The 19,781-nt window shown below is 46.1% G+C and overlaps 1 long non-coding RNA gene across 2 annotated transcripts in view; it reads right to left on the reverse strand.

Annotated features, from left to right (window-relative positions):
* Nucleotides 1–1,701: 1,701 nt before the first annotated feature.
* The window catches only part of LOC143836740 (uncharacterized), a 51,203-nt gene continuing 33,123 nt past the window's right edge, over nt 1,702–19,781 (reverse strand). For both annotated transcript variants that reach the window (XR_013230699.1, XR_013230700.1), the window contains 2 exons: nt 12,612–12,723; nt 1,702–3,981 (listed from right to left, as the gene is read on the reverse strand). This is a non-coding gene — a long non-coding RNA (uncharacterized LOC143836740). The remainder of the gene's footprint in view (nt 3,982–12,611; nt 12,724–19,781) is intronic.

The following is a 19,781-nucleotide window of genomic DNA, read 5'->3' on the forward strand; positions in this document are numbered from 1 at the left end:
AACGGAGCGTTCTGAGCATGCTCACCAAATAGAAATTCCTCATTCCTTGCAGGAAGCCTAACAGTTAAGCTAGTATAACAGCAAACAAATGTTTCAGTGTAATGTTCTATGCCAGCCTTCCTTCATGGAGCTCAAGGGTAGCATTCATCGGTCTTCCTCTTCTTCTATTCTCACAAATTATTTATTTATTTATTTATATTTATATACCACCCTCCCCGAAGGCTCAGGTTGAAATGTTGAAATCTGCAGTGTGCATAACTCAGCAGAGTATAAAGGGTGTCCAGCAGGGGGCATCAGAGGAGAAATATATTTAGCATAGGTAGGATAGGAACTTCCTGATATTTTTTTCAAATTGTCTCCTTCAGTGTCCTGATTGGCTCCATGGGAGACTTCCCACTCTTTGTGCACACTTCCTCCCTGCTGGCCTCCAGAGCAGGTGTTGGACAGAAAGATTGCAGGTGATAGCGTAGCTAGCTAGAAAAGAAGTAGAAGAAGAAGAAGAAGAAGTGTTGGTTTTATACGTGTATTTGTTGACCACAACTCCTGGGCCCAGCCGGCCCGTGGTGGTTTACAATAAAACCTAAAACCCTCATAAAAACCCAAAACATACAAAACCAATAATGAGGCAAAAAAACAGACTACAAAACTCCCCTTTCCCATCCACCCATACCCTACCACAGCAGTCACAATCACCCCAAGGGAGGGCGATGTCCGGCCTATGGAGAGAGCGACCTGATCTTTCCAGCCCAGCCTCAACCAAACGCCTGGCGGAAGAACTCCGTCTTGCAGGCCCAGCAGAACGATGACCACTCCATCAATACTGACAGCTCTTCTTACGGTTGCCAACTCAGTGCTGGGAAATCCCTGGAAGTGTGGAGGATGGACATTCCTAGGGAATGTAGAATTTGGGAGGGACGGGACCTTAGCAGGGTATAATACAATAAAGTCCAAAGGTGCCATTTTTCTCCAGGGGAATTGATCTCTGTCACCTGCAAATCCACTTTCAATCCAGGAAATCTACAGCAACCTGAATTGTCCACTCCCTTCCAACTTGGAGATTGGCAACCTGAATTGTCCACTCCCAACTTTTCCTGGCACGGAGTTTAAAATTATTTTTTTAAGTGTGGGAATTGCAGCGTATGTACGAATAATCAGCTTGGGATGCCTCAATACCTTCTGCTATAGCTCGTGTCGTTTTTTTGGCGGTCGCAAACATATCTTGCTGTTTCCCTAGATTGCCTCTCCGGATTCCCCCCTAACATGTCATTGTCTTTCTGCGGCTGCTCACACACCACCTGAGTAAGCTTTACTTCTCTCCTCTCCCCCCCCCTCCCCTTGTCGCGTCGCTGCTCCATCTGGCAGAAAATAGTTTTAAAGAGGCGAATCACTTGCAAGTCATCATTCACAGGAAATCATTCATAAATAAACACTCCCTTTAAATATCAAAATCTCCTGTTTGGCATTCAGCTAAGTACTCCTTAGAGAAAGCCATGGCTGTTGGTTTGCTTGTTTTGGCTGAGTTTTTGTACATGCACATTTTTTGGGGTGGGGTGGGGAGTGATATGCAGGGAGGGATCGATACAAACCTGTTTAGGAGGCGCTCCAGTCGGTTGGCGCAAACCCAGTGGACAGTCGCACAGGGGGAGTTTGTTGTGTTGGCAGAGTCTGAATATGCAAAGGAGGGGCAAAGCACCAGGTTGCTCAAAAGAATAAAACAGTTTAATTAAGAAGAGAAACACATTTTGACTAGAAAGAGGAAAGGAGAGAGATTCCTAACTGTCTGTCTGTTGCCTGCAGTCACTCTTTCTGTTGTTCTGGAGGCAAGCAGAGAGGAAGGGTGCTCCAAGGAGCAGGAAGTGTCTCACTGAGCCAATGAGGACCCTGGAGGAGATAATTTGAGAACTATCAGGAAGTTCCTGCCCTAGCTATGCTAAATATACTTCTCTTCCGACACCCCCTGCAGGCCACTCTTTGGGCCATTTCCCACGGCGATCTTTGTTGCAAATTGTTTGCGGAATGAAAAATCGCCATTTAAAATAGTGGAATTCGTCGTTTTGCACACCTGGCTTTGTAGTGGAATCAGTTGCGTTTTTTAGCGTTTCCCACAGGCTTCCGGTCTCGGCAGAAATCGCTAGAAAGGAAGCGCTATTGCCAAGCTTGTCCCGCCCCTGGCCGTCAAGCAGCCAATGGGCAGCCGTTAGCATGCTCCCAAACAGCCCCTTTCCCTTTAAGAAAGGTTTTTTAAAAAAAAAAACAGACCCATAGCAACGAATCTACGTAGATTCCTTGCACTGGAGAGACCCATCCAGCTGCCTAATGTGATCTATCGTTTGATTGTATGATCGTTGGCACGCTGGCTCGAGTGATAAAAAAAAATTCCCCCCCCCCCTTCTCACGGGCTCGATTTTCGGCTGAATTTATGTGTAAAAAATAAAGGGACTTTATTTCTGCAAACGGGCTTTTATGTGGTTTGTGCTTAGTGACTAAAGGTGAAGGACTGAAGCCAGGGAAGCCTCTAAACAGAAAGAGGCTCGCCGGTGCGTTTATCCCCGCTCGCTCCGAGAAAAAAAAATGGCGATCGCTTCGCCGGAAGTTTGGAGGAGAGATCCAGGGGGAGGGACTTTGAAGAACCAGCTACAATGGTAACGCACAGGTCTTTAGCGCTACTGTTGCAGATTGGTTGCAGGAGTGTATCGCTATCCGGAGGGTGAATCCAGTTTTCTGGATTCCCCTGAAAGCGCCACAACGAAGCGCTTATTGCTGATCGGTTTCAGGATTGTTGCAGATTGTTGACGACGTCGTGCGTTATGGCAAATTAGTAGCGTTTTCAATCGGCAACCATTGTGCTATTTTTAAGCCGTGGGAAATGCCCCTTTGTATTCCGTTCGATCATGCGCACTACAAAGCTTGCATGTTCCAACATTTTTAACATATTCATGTCACAACAGGGCACCATCCCTCATGCAAACTCTGAGCCCAAAGGAAACTCTGCCACACAAATCGGACAAAACTATTTGCTTCTCATCTGAGAGCGGTGGGTTTCTTCTGATCGCAACGATTCCGCTGTGAATGTGTTTCTTCTTCCAGGAACAATATATTTAATTTGCGGGGACCCAAAGCAGTTTACAACCTTTGATCTTCACAACAACCCTGTGAGGTACGTTAGGCTGAAAGAGAGAGCTATCGGCCCAAGATCACCTAGCAAGATCCCATGGCAGAGTGTGGATTCGAACCTGGATCCCAGTCCCAACCATTTAACCGCTACATAATTGTGGCAAGGCTGGAGACTTAGAGGGGGGAGGCATAAAAGGGGGGTCCACTGCACATCTGATGCAGATGCTCGTCCTGTGACTGTCCGTAGAGGCTGCCCGTGATTTTCCGCATATTTCTCCACCGCCGCGGAAGCTAGAAACATGCCATGGGTTTTTTTTTTTGTTTATTTGTCTCTTTTGCTTTAAAGGGTGGTGGGGGGAGAATGAAAGCGGAGATCCTCGCAAACTGGAATTCTGTTTCGGTCGAGGAAACGATGGTTTGGATTTGCAAAGGACATGCCACTCCACGCCGCGGCAGGCAGGCCTCTGTACGCGCCACACGGCTGCTGGTTTACATTAATCATTGATCGGTGTCTGCCATCTTCCGAAATCCCTCAAGCTAGCAGGGAGAGATGGTCACTTCACCTTCAGTCCTGCATTGCTGCCATCATTTACAGAGCAGGTACTGACAAACCCGTGAACCGTGTGTCATGTCATCCATCATCAGCAACGAAGCCAACAAGGCGTGAAGAGACGGGAGCGGGAGGCAACACTTGACAGTTGCTGTGCTAGGTGGGAAATGCCTACAGCTGGGACACGGCACCGGCTCTCCTGAGGGGAAGCCCGTGGGCCCAAGAACCGAAGGCATTCCTTCCTTCCAGCGGGGCTCCGGCAGGAGAAGCGCTTATCCCGGGACATCTGAAGGGCGGATCAAGAGGTTAGCAGCATTCTAGTGAAAGGGGAAGAGTAAAAATATTTGTGTGGGTGAAATTGCACTGCCAGGTTCAAACTAGGTCAAATGCAAAAAACAACACACACACACACACACACACACAACCCAGTTCTTCTTCATGGGAGATACCAAGGACTGAATCCAGCTGGGACTTTCTGCACACCAAGCAGGTTCCCTACCACTGTGCTACAACCGCTGCCCAGGCCTTAAAGGACCATTAAAGAGAACAGTTTGTATTGGAATTGGCCCAGTTAAATTGTCACTGAATGGCTCAGTCTTGTTCTCAGATGGCCTATCTGGGCCCTTCCAACTCTATGGTTCTATGATTCTATGGCTCCCGTAGTTCTGGTTCCCTTTTTTTATCAGGAGCAAGAAACTTAGTGGGCTGTTCGTTATCTGTCTCCTTTCCATCTTGCCTTCCATGTGAGATTTATTGTGCCAGACTGGGAAGAGCTAAACTGGAGATGCCAGGGATTGAACCTGGGACCTTCTGCATGCCCAAAAGATGTTCAGACATTGAGGCGCGCCCCTCTATGTTGCCAAACATTGCAGCCTCACCATTTTGACTGCAGAAACATTCCTGGTTTTGATTTGGTTTCTCTCTTGTGTGAATCGAATCAATGAGGGTTGGGGGGAGGGGGATTTGGGAGGGGAAAATTAATGCTCTGTTTTCTTTTTTTTTCCTTACCTTTAATTTTACTCATTTAAATTAACTTATTCTAAAATGTTATTTTGGGAAATGGTGTAAGATGCTATCAAAGAAATGAAAACTTGGGAACAGCAGCAATATACGGGGGGAGGGGGATGAAATGAAAAGTGTTTTTGAAGTCTATATCTACTGAGCCTGCAAAAACTTTCCAAGGCAGCATGATGCCCCATTGAAGTCCCCATTAAACACTGCCCTCCTCAGGCTCCACCCCCTCCCAAAAATCTCCATTTATTTCCCAGCAGAGAGTTGGCAACTCTATTGGGTCATGATGTGGTGGGTCAGCTAATGCCCATGGTCAGTCCCTAAAGGACTGCATTTTAGGGCCATGGTAGGGGCTTGTTTTGATTTGCTCCAGACCATTTTCAATTCCTTGTCTCCTCCAGTGTGGTGTAGTGTTTAAAGAACAGCAGAGTCTAATGTTGAGAACTGGGTTTGATTCCCCACTCCTCCCCATACAGCCAGCTGGGTGACCTTGGGCCACTCACTGTTCCCACACAGCAGTCCTGTCAGAAGAAGAGTTGGTTTCATACCCTGCTGTTTTCAACCAGGAGGAGTCTCCAAGCGGCTTGCAATCACCTCCCCTTCCTCTCTCCACAACAGGCACCCTTGCAAGACTGCTGTGTGAGTACAGCACTATCAGGGCTGTGACAAGCCCAAGGTCACCCAGCTGGCTGCATATCGAGGAACGGGGAATCAAACCCGACTCACCAGATTAGAAGCCATTACATCACATTGGCTCTCTCAGCCCCACCTGCCTCGCAGGGTGTCTGTTGTGAGGAGAGGAAGGGAAAGGCACTTGTAAGCCACTTTGGTATTGAAAAACAGTTCTTCTTCTCTTTTTCTGCCTGGCGGATTGATGGAAGTTCCAGAGAGCAACTTATAAATCTCTTTGTCTGTGTAAACCCATTTGGTTCCCCACTGGGAAGAAAAGGCTTAAATAAATAAGCAAACTAATCAAGCTTTCTTTCCCATGTAAGTCATCAAGTGGACCCAGCCAGAGACGGTTTTACCACTCCCTCCCTCTGCTGTCTGGGAAATCTAGAATTTGTTCAGTAGAAAAGGCAAATGGCTTCCTTCTTTGTGAAGCTGGCCCAAAGGCAGGTGTGCCACTGCCGTTGTTTCTTGTAGAACGCTTCCATTTCAAAGATGTTTTGCGCATCGGCTGCGACTGTCTTGTATAGTAAATAATGTACATGTTGTCTCCCAGCACATCACTCTTGCGTTTGCCGTCTGATGGTTAAATTATGTCGAAGATGTACTCGGCCAAGAAAAGAGATGTTTCTGTATTTTAATAGAAGTCTGCCATTTTGTCTATGTGCATATTTTTGACAAAGTCAAGGGTGAGTTGGCGGTGTAAACCGAATGTGAGATCGGTAATCGGGTGGCAGCGTGGGAGTTTGAGCAGATGCTGTGCATTCCCAGGGTTCCTAACATGAGCATGTTTTGGAAATGTGTACATTAAATTAAAGCTTATAACTGGAGGAAATGTCCATGAAATGGGGTACGGCCTTCAAGATACCTGCTCCCTCCATGGGACTAAAGCTGAAACTTACTCAACGCAAAATTATATTTAGGGTACGGTGGCAGATTCTGAATATGCAAAACGTGTGAGGCACCAAGCTGCTGGAGAGAAAAAAAGTTTTATTTAGAAGAGAAACAACTTTGTATAGAAAGAGAGAGAGACCTAAGGGTTTAACTGTTCTGTTGTCTTCATGCTGTCTGTTCTGGAGGCAAGCAGAGAGGAAGTATGCTTGAAGGAGCAGGAAGTCTCCAAATGAGCCAATCAGGACAAAGGAGAAGAAGGTTTGAAAAATATCAGGAAGCTCCCAGTCTAACTATGTTAGCTACACATCTCCCTTGATGCCCCCTATAGGATATTCTTCATATGGTTTTGAATCGTGCACATGGCAGAACTTGTATATTCCAACAGGGTATACTGGATGCCGTGTATGTAGATCTGCTGAAGACTGAGTTTGAGGTCTGAGACAGGATCATAATCCCAAGCCACCGATTGGCTTGTGCCTGACTGGTCTCTTTGTGGGAGCCAGTGGATTTGAAGGTGTTTGCCGCAGCCTGATTGGACAGCTCACAGCAGGATCCACTAGGGATCCAATCCATTTAAAATAATCTGTATCTAATCACCTACAACCATGGGAAGTTTCTTTGTCCCAACCTGTATATATTGGGGGTTTGTTCAGGGTTTTTTCAATATAGTTTGTACCATGACCTTGTGCTAGTCACAGTTCTCTCTGGTCTGTTCTCACAGAGCAGTTCTCTTAGAGCTGTCTCAGCCCCACTTGCCATGCAGGGTGTCTGTTGTGCGGAGAAGATGGAGAAAGTGTTTGTAAGATGCTTTGGGACTCCTTTGAGTAGTGAAAAGAGGGGTATAAAAGACCAGCTCTTCTTTTTCTTATATTTTGGCTTACTTTTATGTATAACTTTTTTTTCTTTTAAAAATCTTATTTAGTTGCTGGATTTTAAGTTGCTTCCCTCCTCGTTCTTTTTTCTGCTTTTTAAAAGAAATAAATTAAAAAATGAGTAGAAGAAAGTGAACTGTGACTTGAACCAGAAGGAGAAAGTATATAATTAAGCCAAACCTTTTCCAGCAATGACACAGTAAATCCTATACCTACCTTAGAGACCAGGGGCCATTATGCACAGCGGGATACATCACAAAAAGTCTTGGAAAAAAGACTTAAAAAAATGTTGTATTTTTGACACGGAAAACCGACTGTAGCATTTTTGATTATGTATTGTCCTCCCCACTCATAGTGGTGTCTGCATCTTTTAAGTGCAGCATTTGAAACTAGCTGTACTACGACTTTTTCTTTTAGGATGGTAATAAAGATAATTGTTTTCACATGCATAAACATTAGCGTATTTTTCATCTCCTCCCCTGTGGAACTGCACACAAATGAGGGAACGGAAAGCCTAGTCCACCGCCCATCAGTGGGATCTTGAGGCATCCCTTGTTTGGTGCAGACCATCCCACTTCTGCTATGACAGCATTATGCCAGCAGAAATTAATATATTCATTCCCTCAGAGTTCCCCTCAGACAATCAGCGCAGGTATACCAGATATGCAACTAGAATATCTTGCAGCTTCCTATGATAAGGATTTCTGCTCCCATTCGACAATCGCCAGTAACCCTCACCCCAGCTTTTTTTGCATACCTTCCTTCCTCCATCAGTCTTGAGAGCATGTGTGTGTGTTGGAAGGGGAACGAGGGAATATCATTGTTGTCACTCACAGCTTTTCTGAGGTGCCTGCCCCTCTCCTCCTCTTTCCTAGTCTGGAGTAGTGGTTGCTGTGCTCTATTCTCTGACAGAGAAACTGCAGTGGTTAAGGCAAGGCAAGGCAGTGGGAGCCTAGGCTTCCAAGAGCCTTTTCTGTGTTTCCTCCCCCACCCCACTGAGCAAGCACTGAATCATTTGGAAATGGCCCACCATGGCAGCAGCAGCAGAAGTAGAAGACTCCATCCTTGTGCAGAATCAATAACAACTGCCACCACTGCCAAAAGGGTGGGAGTATGTGGAAACTATTATTTACAATTCCGTTCCCAACGTGCTTTGTTGCTAAAAACACTCTTTACTTTTTCTCCAATGGTGGAAAGTGACATGTCCAAATTGCCTCCCACTTCAGCGGTGGTCACGGTGGTGCAAGAGATGCAGATGGAGTATCAGCTGAACAATCCCCCAGCTCTGGTCACCGTTGTACAGGTACAGTGGTGGGAGAGGACCACATAAGTGGGTGGGAAGAAGGGGAAACAGAAAGGTTGTATGGTTTTTAAAGCTTTTCTGTTTGCCCCCACAGAAATTTCTTGTTGAGGTCTCCATGTCCATAAAGTACAATTCCCATGAGGCCCTGCCAGCAGCATATGCCCAAGTGGCAGTCAGGTGATATTGCAGCTGACCATGGCCTGCCAATAAGCATCTAGCACAATGGAGGAAGTGCCTCCCACTTAAAGATTTGCCATAGTAAGTCTTTTAAATTCATAATCACATGCAGAAAAAAACAATGCAGTATCAGAGCACATGCAAAAACGTGACCGTTTTGAAAAATGATGCTTTAAAAGGGTCAGCATGCGGACTTCTGTGAAAACATGTATGTGCATAATAACCCCTAGTTCAAGAAAGAACAATCTCCAGACAGGTTTTATCAGCTGGAAGAAGCAGAGGAGTTATATAGGCCATATAATATTTCTGCCAAAGAAGGAAGGAAATCATAGCGGGTGGGAAAGTCTTGTGCAGTCAAAGATCATTTGAACCACAGTTTGGGTCTCGTCAAAACTACATGATAAATGCCAAAAGAATATTTTCCACTCTTGTTTGGATCTTAGTTTTGAAGTCCTGAAGCTCTGGCTCATACAAGCGAGCCATCCTGTGATTCATCTACTGCGAAAGGTGATCAGCACTCTTACGCATCGTTTCTGCCTTTCTCCTAAAATGCCTGGCAGCAAAATCCACATTTGTCACAAACTAGCCGCTCAGCATGATTCCTCACACTTCAACATAAATAGCTACAAAACAATTCAAGTGCAGCCGCATAATCCCGGCAGGTTCTTGAATGAAAAGTGAGCCAGTCTGGTCTTTCTTCAATGACAAACATTCATCTGTTGCAATAAAAGTAGCCAGCATTATCTTAGTGTGCCCGACTCCAACACAGCCCACAATCAAATAACAGAGTTTGAGTTCAGTGGCAAGATCAACAAAGTTTTATTCAAAGTATAAGCTTTGAGAACCAGTTTGGTGTAGTGGTTAGGAGTGCGGACTTCTAATCTGGCATGCCGGGTTCAATTCTGCACTCCCCCATATGCAGCCAGCTGAGTGACCTTGGGCTCGCCACGGCACTGATAAATCTGTTCTGACTGAGCAGTGATATCAGGGCTCTCTCAGCCTCACCCACCTCACAGGGTGTCTGTAAGCCACTTTGAGTCTCCTTCAGGTAGAGAAAAGCGGCACATAAGAACCAACTTTTCTTCTTCTTTCGTATGCACACAGTGAAATGGGAGTTATCAGAAGCGGTTTAAGAATTCGAAGGGCCGGTAATACCAGAGCCATTTAAGGATTTAAGGATTTGCAGGACACTAGCAAAGTACCATTGCATTGTGAGCAGGCAGACTGTGTGGGAAGGGTCCTCCCCTGCAGTAAAGATAGGGGTCACTCCAAGGGTCCTTAAAGAGGGAAAAGGGGGAAGGAGAGAGGCTACAGCCCTGATCCATGCAGGGGGAGGCACAGTGCAGGGCCCCTGGATGCTTGGGACCCGTAGCACATGATACAGGTGTTACGTGGATATGCAGTTCATATTTATAGGTCAAGTGTAAACAGGAAATTAACATACAGCCTACTGAAAGTTTTTCAGCTAATTGTGCTCAGCATTCCACAATTAAAGACACAGCTGCCCATAATGCTCCCATTTTTGACATATTTGTTGCCTTCATCATGTTTTCCTCTGGGATTGGACCCAAACAAATGGTAACTTTAAAAATGAAGTTTGTGCTTCCTGTTTGATTTTGTTTTGTTTTAAGGATGCCCCTGGACTCAAACTTTGTTCTGCTGCTTCAGACCAACAAAGCCACCCACCTGAATCCACCATCAGATAAGTCCGCCTTTCTTAACTTTTTGACCATTGAGTAACCCCTAAAGCATTCTTCAGGCTTCGAGAGACCCCAGAGGTGGCACGATCGTGCAGAATATGGTTGGGATGCATAGCTGTGGACAATCCCACCTGGGGCCCCTCCCCTTCCCAACCTCTCCTGGCCCATCATTTTGGGAGGGGGGGTCAACATGACCATTTATGGTCATATCACCCAACCAATGTTTAACAAATCTCAAAAACATATATTAAAATTAGTTAACTCCCACCCATTCAGGAAACCCTTCTTAGGGCCCTCAAGAAAGCCCAGGGTTGTGGAAGCCTGAGATAAGAACAATTTGGAGGGCTCTTATCCAGCTGGTGCTGAGGCAGCTGCACTGACTACTGGTTGCGTTCCGGATCAGGTTCAAGGTTTTGGTGTTAACCTTCAAGGTCATCCACAGTCTGGGCCCCAAATATCTGAGGGATCGTCTATTACTTTATGCTCTCTGCAGGGCCTTGCGCTTAGCGGGTGTGAATCTGCCGGTGGCCCACAAGAAGTATACCTGGCCTCAACCAGGGCCTTTTCAGGCCTGGCCACAACCTGGTGGAATGAGTTCCTGGAAGAGCTAAGGGCCTTGACGGAGCTTGTGCAGTTCTGCAGGGCCTGCAAGATGGACCTCTTCCACCGGGGCCGGGTGGCAATAAGATTGAGGGACCCTCTTCAGTTCAGCCGGGGCATCAGCTTCTCCTCCTATCACATCCTTCCCCTGAGGTGTCAGATTGAGGAGTTGTTGAACAGATGGGGGTGGGGGGAGGGTTAGTTGGTCATCATACTTAGAATGGTTTTAAGTTGGGGATGGTTTATATTTTATTGTGGTGTTTTTACTGTTGTAACCTGCCACGAGCCAGCTTGCAGGGAGCAGCAGGTAATAAATTTGATGATGATGATGTGTCAGACTATGTATTTCTATCAGCTCAGACTTGATCAGTTGCCTGCCTGATATGAAGCTGGCTGGTTTCTCCTAACATAAAAGACACAATTTCTGGTTTCTGCAAAGGGATTCCAGAATTTCCAACAGTGAAAGTGCTATTTTGCTGGAATCTAAGAAAAAAAATCCTTTTCTTAGCTAGATTCAGTCACAAGAACAACAAAAACAACAATAATAATGCTTTCAAAGCCAAGCCCGAAGATTTCACACTTCTTGTGCATAGACAGCTCAAAAATGTACGGAAAGTCATCATCAGCTATTGATTCTTTACTAAATACAGTTCGAATATTCAGCAAAGATAAAGCAATGGAATATGGCAGTGAGAAATGTGCAGCATAAGCAATGAATAGAGGCAAACATCACTCAACATTTTTGGCCCTGCCCCCAGACTGGTGGACCGCTCTTCCAAATCAGATCCCTGAGGGACCTTGAATGGTTCCGCAGGGCTTGTAAACCAGAGCTGCTCCACTAGGCCTGTGTTTTGTTTTTGCAATCTTACAGCAGTAAGTTTCATATCACCAGTAAGAAACACACATGCATGTCCTGAAGACAGCAAAATAGACAAGAAAGAACAGGAGGAGACAACAAAATACCATGACCTACCAATAGAGCCAGGGAGAGCCAGTTTGTAGTGGTTAGGAGTGTGGACTTCTAATCTGGCATGCCAGGTTCGATTCTGCGCATCCCCACATGCAACCAGCTGGGTGACCTTGGGCTCATCACAGCACTGATAAAACTGTTCTGACCGGGCAGTGATATCAGGGCTCTCTCAGCCTCACCCACCTCACAGGGTGTCTGTTGTGGGGAGAGGAAAGGGAAGGCGACTGTAAGCCGCTTTGAGACTCCTTCGGGTAGGGAAACGCGGCATATAAGAACCAACTCTTCTTCTTCTTCTTCTTCTTCTTCTTCTTCTTCTTCTTCTTCTTCTTCTTCATCTAGAGATAGAGCACCTGTGAAAGAAGCTTAGCCTTGTGTCAGTTGATACTGGAGCCATAGGAGCAGTACCTAGACGTCTCAAGAAACACAACTGGAAGGAAAAGCACTTGCATGGGCAGCATTTGAAAGGCAGAGGAAACAAAGTTGAGAGCGAAAATACCTGGATATGGCTCCAAAAGGGACACTTGAAGAAAGAAACGGAAAGACTCATTGTAGCTGCACAAGAGCATGCACTCAAAATGAAGAGTATGAAAGCCAAGATTCAGAAGCAAATGTTGACTTTACAAGGCAAAGGATGAAACGGTTGACCACATGGTCAATGCCTGCAGTAAAATTGCTCAAGCTGACTATAAAGAACATCACAATAGCACTACAGCTATGCTGTACAGGAATCTTCACAAGAAGTATGGCTTACCTTCCGCCAGAAATTCACAGGAGCACAAACCAGACAAGATCAGGAAGGACAATGAAACAAAGATTCTTTGGGACTTCCAATTGCAAACAGATAAATCGCTGGAACCCAACACCTGTGTTATCACAATTATGGGGGGGGGGGATGAGAAATAGAGTTTGAATCAGTGGCATTGCACTCCAGAGGATAGCATAATAGACAAGAAAGAACAGCAGAAGACAACAAAATACCATGACTCTTCCAGGGCATTCAAGAAACCCTTGGTATAATATATATGAGTGAGTTCTGTGTTTAACCTTGCAGCCAGTGAACCAGATAGAGACTTCCATGAAGTTCATGGTCTTTATTTGGGGGGGGGGAGAGAACTCTCTTTTTAAGGTAGGATGATAGGAACCAACACCCTTTGGGTACTTAAAAGTCAGCATGCCTTGAAAATCATCTCTCCTAATATTTCCCACTACACTGACCAGGGCCCATTCTGCACACATTGGATAATGCACTTTCAATGTGCTTTTGCAGCTGGGTTTTCCTGTGCAGATCAGGAAAATCTACTTCTGAAGTGCATTGAAAGTACATCATATAACATGTGCAGAATGGTCCCTGGATGGCCAAGGCTAGCCAGATCCTGTCAGATCTCAGAAGCTAAGCAGGGTAGGCCCTGCTGAGTGCTTAGATGGGTGACCATCAAGGGAATCCAGGACAGTGGCAAACCACCTCAGAATGTTTCTTGCTTTGAAAACCCCATGGAACTATAAATTGGCTGGGAATTCATGGCATTTTCCAGCACCGGTGTTTCTCAACCCCATTGATGATATGAGCTGAAGGCCCTGCAGGAATTTTCATCGTTCCGCAGGGCCTGCAAGATGGAGCTCTTCCACCAGGTCTTTGGTGGAGGCCAGAGCACAGAAGATCTAGGGGCCCCTCCACACTTCAGAATAACTCCTACTTAGAATAGAGCTTTTACCTTGAGGCTCTGGAGAGGTGGGGAGAGGGAGGAGGCCGAGCTTTTATTATTTTTATTTTGTCACCATCAGAGTGGCTTTTTAAATGTTTTAATCTGTTAGGGGGGGGGTTATCTTTTATGTTGTAACCCACCGCGAGACGATTCTTCAATAGGCGTGCGTAATCAATCTAAATAATAAATAAATAAAGTCCAGATTTCAAACATCTCTCCGAATGGTGTAACAGCGTTAGAAGAGCACAAACAGCGAAACTTCACCTGTTTTCTTTGACACGCCATTAATAGAAAACCCGAAAAACTGTTCTGTGTGACAGCGTAAAGGGACACATCCACTATTTTATGAAAAGTCATTATAATTTTAACATGTGATGGTTCTACGGATAAGAGGCTGGTTCCCAATAGGTTCCTATGAAATCATATGCAGGTGTGCTGAGATTGTACCTGATCATACTCATTAAATGTTCAAGCAAGATTAAACAGGCTATATTTAACACTAGTAATTAAAAGGCTTTTTTAAAACCATCAAGTCACAGCTGACTTATGGCAACCCCATAAAAGGGGATTTGCCATTGTCTGCCTTTGCGTAGCATCCCTTAGTGGCGTCCCATCCAAATATTAACCATGGCCAACCCAGTTTAGCAACTGAGAATTGACAAGACTGGGCTAGGCCAGGCTACCCATGTCAGGGTTAAACGAAGGTAATTCTCTATTTTTCTTCAACTTCATTCATTGGCTGTCAAAGACTTTTAAAAAACCCCGCACTGTCCTGACCATTTTGGTGAACCTTCTACCATGGCCGTGAGAAGTACATAAGAGCACACACGTTTAGCGTGTGCATCATGACATCAAAGTTCAGGAGAGATCACAGAGTTGGAAGGGGCAATGCAGGCCATCTAGTCCAACCCCCTGCTCAATGCAGGATCAGCTTAAACCATCCTTGATAAGGATCTGTCCAGCTGCTGCTTAAAGACCGCCTGTGAGCAGGAGCGCACCAGCCCCTTAGGCAGCCAATTCCACTGCTGAACTACTCTGTGAAAAAAAAAATTCCCTGATATCTAGCCAGTACCATTCTACACATAGTTTAAAGCCATTACTGTGGGTCCTATCCTCTGCTACCAACAGAAACCTGCTCTCCTCTATAAGTGACAACCTTTCAGAAATTTACAGAGGGCAATCAAGTCCTCTCTTAACCTCCTCTTCTCCAGGCTGAACATTCACAACTCCCTCTGCCTTTTCCCCAGGCCTCGAATCATCCTCATCAGTCTCCTCTGAACCCTCTCAATTTGGTCCACGTCCTTTGTGAAGTGAGGCCCCCAGAACTGCACCAAGTACTTCAGGTGGGGTCTGACCAATGCAGTATCATCTCTGTCCATTCTTGTGTATAACCACACGTGAGCCTTCATACTATTGGGAAATGCAAGATCTGCAGTGTGCATAATTTAACAGCATACGAAGAAAATCCTACAGGGGATATCAGAGGAGATATGTAATTAGCATATTTAGAACTTCCTGGTATTTCCAGAGAATCTCCTCCCGTGTCCTGATTGGCTCAATTGGAGACTTCCTGCTCCTTTGAGCACACTTCCTGCCTACTCGCCTTCTGGAATAACGTTAGCCGGACTGTTAGGCCTATCTCTCCCCTCTCTTCTTCTCAAAGTTTGTTTCTCTTCTCAGTAAAGTTATTTTAGTCTTTTAAGCAGCTGGCTCCTTTGCATATTTAAACTCTGCCAACACGTCCAAATTTACTTCCATGGAAAAAAAAATAAGGGCTCAGTGAGAGTAATCTGGGCCAAGCTATGGAGCGATGGAAACACAGCACATGCTGAAGATGAATTGCAGGAATTAAGACGACATTTGCAGTGGAGGAAAATTCAATAATCTTAAAGCAGACATTACAATAGCGGAGATGTTAATGTGGAAGTGGCAGGTCTGACCAAAGTTTTGTGGAGGACACGGTTACGAGTCTGCTCTCTTTATAATTTATTAGGAGACAAAGACAAAAGAAACCTGAATAATGAAGACAGGGTTCTCCACAAAGCAAGTTAACAATGTAATTTTATCATGTATGTTTTAAATTGTTGGCTGTCTCAGCAACCCCCGAAAGGGCAGAAAGACGGGGTGTCAATTTTGTTCGTAGCAACAGCGACAATTTGTCCTTATATGACAAATGAACAGAATGGGAACTCTGTTATTGGCAGCCAGCAATGCCTGTTAAGCTTTGGAGGGCCCCTATTGGAGTTTCCAAGGCTGGAGAATTCCGCCCCTCCCCGATTGCTTCAAAGTCTGTAAACATTTTAATTGAACACTGTCCAGAAATGTATCCATTCATAAACCACCGTGAACTGCCAGAAACAGCATGAAGATTTGTAGAATGATTGTGCCGGTTGACCTGGGCGTAGTCTGCACGTGGCTTTTTACCCACTCCCAGCAGTCACTGGTACCAATTTATGGGGTTCTTAGTGGTACCAATTTCAGATTGGCCAGATACAACGGTGCTGCTGGTGAGGGATACGGGTGCTTTCCAGGAGCAGGAAAGAGTTATGAGATGTGATGATATCACCTGGAAGTGAAGCCAGCATGTTGGAGATGTTTTTTTGTGCAAAACTCTGTAGTAGAATTTGCTTCCAACCACAGAGTCAGGACTCTGGAAGAAAACCAGAGCATCTCTGCCCATCACTCTGGCATGCCAATATCACTTCTGGGTAACATCAGGATGTCACATTAAAATATGCCGTTCTTCTGGTCTGGGGTAAGTTTGGGGGGATGAGGTGCATTTGGAAAGTAGAGGGCTCCTGCCCAGACCAGAGGAGCTGGTAACCCTAGACCAACTTCTAAACATCAACAATGAAATAAACTACAGGTATTAAAACACAGCAGACATCCTAAAACAGCCTTTCTCAACTTTTTTTTTCATTGAGAAACCCCTGACACATTCTTCAGGTTTCAAGAAACTTTAGAGCCAGTTTGGTGTAGTGGTTAGGAGTGCGGCATGCCGGGTTCGATTCTGCGCTCCCCCACATGCAGCCAGCTGGGTGACCTTGGGCTCACCACAGCACTGATAAAATTGTTCTGACCGAGCAGGAATATCAGGGCTCTCTCAGCCTCACCCACCCCACAGGGTGTCTGTTGTGGGGAGAGGAAAGGGAAGGCGACTGTAAGCCACTTTGAGCCTCCTTTTGGTAGAGAAAAGCGGCATATAAGGACCAATTCTTCTTCTTCTTCAGTAATATCAGGGCTCTCCCAGCCTCACCTACCTCATAGGGTGTCTGTTGTGGGGAGAGGAAAGGGAAGGCGACTGTAAGCCACTTTGAGACTCTCTAGGGTAGAGAAAAGCGGTATATAAGAACCAACTCTTCTTCTTCTTCGAAATGGCATGATGGTGAATATGGTTGGGGAGCATAGCTGCGAACACGCCTGTCCCTTTCTCACTCTCTTGAGCAGGGGTAGTCAAACTGCGGCCCTCCAGATGTCCATGGACTACAATTCCCAGAAGCCCCTGCCAGCATTTGCTGGCAGGGGCTCCTGGGAATTGTAGTCCATGGACATCTGGAGGGCCGCAGTTTGACTACCCCTGCCCTTGAGGCCCATCACTGGCTATTTTTGGTGGGGTGGGAGGGTCAACATCACCACACATGGTCATATCACTAATTTTTAAAATATATGCAAAATTAACTCCCACTCATTTGGGAAACCCTTCCAGGACCATCAAGAAACCCCAGGGTTTCACGAAAACTTGCCCAATAAAATGAAGAAAATCCAACTGATACAGAGTTGACAGCAAAACTGATTTGGCAATAATTACAGTGGGGATCATGTGGGATTTCACTAATGGCATTATTTCCAGGACTCTGGAAGAAATAGTACCGCGCTTTGTTATACCTTGTAAGAGCGTGTTTATATTACATGCCGTTATGGCTTGATTCATTCATTCTCTCTGTCTCGCTGGCGTTCTGCACCCACAGAATTCCAGGCAAGCTTTGCACTTTGGCTGACATTCAAAACTGTCACCTCTTTGTGCAAATTGATTTCAAGTGCTCTGTCATCCTTCATATTAAAATGCTATTACTAGGAATCAGCACAGCTTGGCATGGGAAGTTTAAAGGGCCGGTTATGACGACTGCAGGCGAGGGACGGGCTGCTCGCACCTCCAGCCCGCAATGTCAGCGCCGGGGAAAATGAACACGCTGCATGATGAGAGCCAGCGTGATGTGGTGGTTAAAGAGCGGTGGGCTCTGATCCGGAGAATCGGGTTTGATTCCCCACTCTTCCACGTGCTGCAAGCTGGATGACCTTTGGCTAGTCACAATGATCTGTTTTTGCAGCACAGTTCTTTTAGAGCTCTCTCGGTCCCACCTACTGCACAAGGTGCCTGTTATGGGGAGAAGAAGGGAAAGGTATTTGTAAATCCCTTTGAGACTACCGCTACTTCTTCCTCTGAGGCAGTATGATATAATGGTTAAAAGTGACACTCTAAACTGGAGACCTGGGTTTGATTCCACACTCTTCCACATCCAGCCAGCTTTGGGATTCCTTTGAGTAGTGAAAAATTGGGTTCCTTCCTTCCTTCCTTCCTTCCTTCCTTCCTTCCTTCCTTCCTTCCTTCCTTCCTTCCTTCTTTCTTTCTTTCTTTCTTTCTTTCTTTCTTTCTTTCTTTCTTTCCAAGTTTGGAAACTCCTGGAGATTTGGGGGTGAGCCTGGGGAGGACTGGGGCCTCAGTGGGGTATGTAGCGATGCCAGTATCCCTGGATCCCCCAGTTTTTCAGCTCATCTCCTGGTGAAAGAGATTGTGGGGGAAATGGTTGAATTCCAGTGGGCTCCGTAGCCTCCACTGGGGCCCCTTTCCACCCCAAATCCTGCCCACTCCTGGCTCCAAAGTTGCCATTTTCTCTAAGGAAACTGATCTTTGTAGCCTCAAGATGAACTGCAGCTGTGGGAGATCTCCAGGCTCCACCTGGAGGCTGGCATCCCTATTAGTTTGTCTCCTTTATGGAAGGGCCACAGCTAGCGTATCACTAGGGTTGCCAGCTCAGAGTTGAAAAATACCTGGAGGCTTTGGGGGTGGAGCCAGGAGTGGGCAGGATTTGGGGCAGGAAGAGACCTCAGTGGAGTGTAATGCGATGGAGTCCACCCTCCAAAGCAGCCATTTTCTCCAGGGGAACTGATCTCTTTAGTCTGGAGATAAGCTACAATTCCAGGGGATTCCCAGGTCCCACCTGGAGCCTGGCATCCCTACTTCCCCTGGAGAGAGAGAATTTCAGAGCCTTTCGCTATAACTATCCCTGCCTCTTTGCTACCTGGATATATTTGACAAAGTGGCATTGCTGGTTCTCGTGGTGGCATTTGACACGGTTTGGCCAAGATATTCTGCCGTAGACGAAGAATCTATGTTCAAGCAGGATTCTGGAGGAGGCAGCATAAAATTCCCTACATCCATTTTGACAACTACGGCCATGGAACAGCAGCGGGGGCAGCTGAGCATTATTTTGGTAGCCTTTCCTCAAACTGGGTTGGGCTTCCCCACAGACCTCTGAGGTTCGTTTTTGTGGCCAAGGAGACAAGAGTTCAAGGGTCTGTTCAAACACCTGGTCTTGCAATGGTGAAAGCATGTGTGTGTGTGTGAAAGAGAGAACTTCTGACCCTTTCTTAAACCTAAAGAGGAGTGTAGGAGAAGGAGAAAGGGGCTTCTCCCCACCTCCCCTTTTGGAGCTGCAGAGCACGAGGTGAAAAGTCATAGGAAGGACAGGCTGACTGATGGTGCTTGGGTTGTGAGGTCACCACCAGGCGTCGTGATGTGGGCTCAGACAGAGCCATTTCCTCTGTGATTTTTATCTTTTTGTCTGTTCACACATCAGGCCACCTGGATTTAATTCTGCTCCAAAAGCCGGAGAACCCATGCTGGCTTAACCCGTTCCCTTCCTGGCTGAGAAGGCCCAGCCATTCAGGAGCAAGGCCCTCGGAGAGGATCTCCCAGCCAGTGTGTGGCGTCCCCTCGCCCGCCAGGCAACCAGGGACTCCCCTTTATGAGGGACTGTAAATAACCTGACGAGTCACCTTTTTTATTACCTCAGACAAGTACAAGTAGCAACTTTCTCTCTCTTTGCTCAGCCTTTGGCCTCAGTTATGATTTACCTGCAACATTTTCGTTTTGACTAGTTGTGAAAGTAGCCACTGGAGTTTTATGGCTTTCTCGAGTTTTACGTTCCTTTGTTGCC

The sequence above is a fragment of the Paroedura picta genome, chromosome 4 (assembly GCF_049243985.1).
Source record: "Paroedura picta isolate Pp20150507F chromosome 4, Ppicta_v3.0, whole genome shotgun sequence".
Taxonomy (NCBI): domain Eukaryota; kingdom Metazoa; phylum Chordata; class Lepidosauria; order Squamata; family Gekkonidae; genus Paroedura; species Paroedura picta.